General features: G+C 41.3%; 1 pseudogene; it reads right to left on the reverse strand.

Annotated features, from left to right (window-relative positions):
- Positions 1-2,261: 2,261 nt before the first annotated feature.
- On the reverse strand, positions 2,262-2,776 carry LOC102857321 (annotated as a pseudogene).
- Between the last annotated feature and the right edge of the window lie 275 nt (positions 2,777-3,051).

Here is a 3,051-nt window from a genome sequence, read left to right on the forward strand (position 1 = left end):
GAAGTCAGCTATTTGACCGACTGACTGGAAGAGGTCCTTATTTTTCCCACATCCAAGAAAGATGATCCAACAGGATGTGGAAATTATAGAATAATATCATTAATATCATATGTAAACAAAATATTGCCAAATCTCATCATCCAAAAATTACTAGAACAGCACATTGAGTGAGAACTGCCAGAAGTTTAAACTGGGTTTAGAAGTAGCCATAACACCAGGATTATCATTGCTGATGCCAGATGGATCTCGGCTGAAAGTAGAGAATATCAGAAAGATTTCTACTTGTGTTTTATCTGCAAAGAAGTTTTAATTTTTAGATCATAAAATATTATGGTCTAACATTGAGCTATAAAATTATGGCTAACATTGAGAAGAATAGGAATCTTAGAACACTTAATTATGTTCACATGAAACTTATACCTAGATGAAGAAGCTGTTGTCCATGGAGAGCAAGGGAACATTGCATGGTTTAAAATCAGGAAAAGTGTATGTCTTGAGTTGTATTCTTTGTCTATACCTAAACTAGACTCCTTGAAGAAGAATGGGGCATCAGAATTGGAGTAATACCTGCACCAGCCTGCATTATGTAGATGACACAACCTTACTTCCTGAAAATGAGAAAGATTTGAAATGCTTGCTGCAAAAGATCAGACTATAGCCTTCACTGTGGATTGCATCTCAACATCAAAAAGACAAATTCCTCACCAATTGACCAATAAGCAATATTATTGAAAAGGTTGAAGTTGTCAACAATCTGATCTTACTTGGAACCCTTGGTATCAGCAGTCAGGAGATCAAGAGACATTTTGCACTGGGCAAGTCTGCTGTAAGGATTTCTCCAAATTATTGAGAAGCAATGTTATTTGAAGACTAAGTTGCATATGATTCAGACTTGATTCAGTCTATTCAATCACTTGCTGTACATCTGAGATCTATAGAGAGTTAGTAGGAATAACGGAAAAAGAATTGATGCCTTTGAGCTGTGGTGTTGGAAAAGTGGACTGAATATTCCATCCACTACAAAAAAGAACAACCAGATGTGTTTAGGAGATGGGGCAGCCAGGGTGCTTCTTAGAAGAAAGGTTGACAAAACTTCATCTCACATACTATCGGCATGTTGCTAGGAAATATTATTCCTTAGAGAAGAACATCATACTTGGAAGATGGAGAGTCAGTGAAAGAGAGGAAGACACTTGATGAGATGGACTGACACAGTGACTGCAGCAAAGGGCTCAAGTGCTTCAGAGACTGTGAGGATGGTTCAGATCTGTTGTTCATAGGGTCACTATGAGTTGTACCTGATGGTGTCTAACAACAATATCAACAACAACACTAAAACATGATTACACAAATCCCAAAACCTCTTATTTTCCTTATTGTGTAATATTCATAATATTTTGCTTCCCTGATTAATCCATGACCAATATGAATACAAAAACTTAGACTATTTTGCTAAAGATATTTATGATTTTTTTAAAAATCTAGATAAATTTCTTTTTACCCTAGAATGTGCACAGATTATGCATCCTACAAGAAAGTCAAATTTATATCTTAAGTTTTGACAAATCTGTCCAAATCCAGATGTCTTCATCTTGTTATCCTTCTACTTCCTTAAACGTAGCTTGTTCAAACACAAATTTTAAAAATGCATTTCCCTTAAATCTTCTCTTTTGCCTTTTTGTAAAATCTGCTAATAGCATCATTATTTTACCGATAACACAGACACCCCCCAGAAAGTTTGTCTACAAATTGTATTTCTCCTTTCAATTTTAAAGTCTCTTGTGTCCACTTTTATCTTCATCATGATATCCCAATAAGTGTATTTCCTATTAGCTGCTTACAAATCAGTAAAAATAACTTTGAAAATTGTTAGTTTCCTTTTTTTTTTTTAAAGAATAATCTACAAGTTTACCAAAACTACAGGCATTTTACAAAGTACTTGAGAAACAAGCAGCTTATAAACTATGGTGGCACAGTATTGGGCAGGGCTTGGTCTTGTTGCACACAGACAGCTGAGTCAGGCCCAGCAACAAAACTCAGTTAAAAGTTTGGGTGCCGGAGCATGAAACGCGAGTGGTCTCATGCCCTGGCGCTGGGTTCTCCCAGGCCAGGCTGCTGGGAATGGGAGTTTGTTTGCACAGTGATTCGCAGGTGGGTTAGGCAGGAGGCAGCGCGGCGGCCAGGGGTGCGGGCTGTGCGCTCAGGTGTGCTGGATGCACTCAGGGCAGCGCACTCAGGTGGGTGCGCCCGGGGCTTCACGCTCAAGTCTGCTTCAGTGGCGCGGGGATGCTGGCGGAGGCCTGCTCCAGGTAGGCCAGCGAGCCCTGCGGGAGTTCAGCCGGCTTCTTGTGCTGCAAGCTGATGTCGTCCAGCACCTGCTGCCAGTGCCGCAGCTTGGTCAGGTGCTTCTAGACCAGGGCATCTTTCCGCTGCAGCTCGTTCCTCAGCTCCGAGACGTCCTCTTTGATAACTTGCTCTGGTTTCTGGACAGATAACTGTAATCTTTTTTGTAGGAAAAAACACTCCGTCTGTCTTGCGATATCCAGAAACTTCTGGATACACTGATCAACACCAATGCGAATTTCCTCCTGATCCGTGCCGCTGACATAGTCCTGACACACCAAAGACGCAAAGCAGGCCTCGAAAGAGGACTCCAGTTCGTCCACCAAGGTACTGCTCGAGCTCCTCGGAGCCCCTGAAGAAGCGAAGCCTGGCCCGAGAGTCCCGGCGGGGCCGGCGGGGCCCCCGAAGGCTGCCCGGAGAACAAGGCCACAAATTAAGACCTAGCTTCTGACCCTGATAAGAACAGGTAGTAGAGACAAGCCCACCAACAAAATGGTGCCAGTCAGTCAAATTTCCTAAGGATGTGAGCACTAAAGTTTAACCTTAATTAAACTGGAAGACATGCTCAAACCTGTCTGACATGAAGAGAAAATGGAAAAGAAGATTTAGTCCTACAATAACTACTCAAAAAATGTCTGGCATAAATTAGTTGAATGTCTTTAACAAAGGACACCTTTAAGAACTAACTGAATCAAGTAGATGTAAGAT

Source organism: Elephantulus edwardii, unplaced genomic scaffold (assembly GCF_000299155.1).
Source record: "Elephantulus edwardii isolate Elephantulus edwardi_28Jun2011 unplaced genomic scaffold, EleEdw1.0 scaffold00010, whole genome shotgun sequence".
Lineage (NCBI taxonomy): Eukaryota > Metazoa > Chordata > Mammalia > Macroscelidea > Macroscelididae > Elephantulus > Elephantulus edwardii.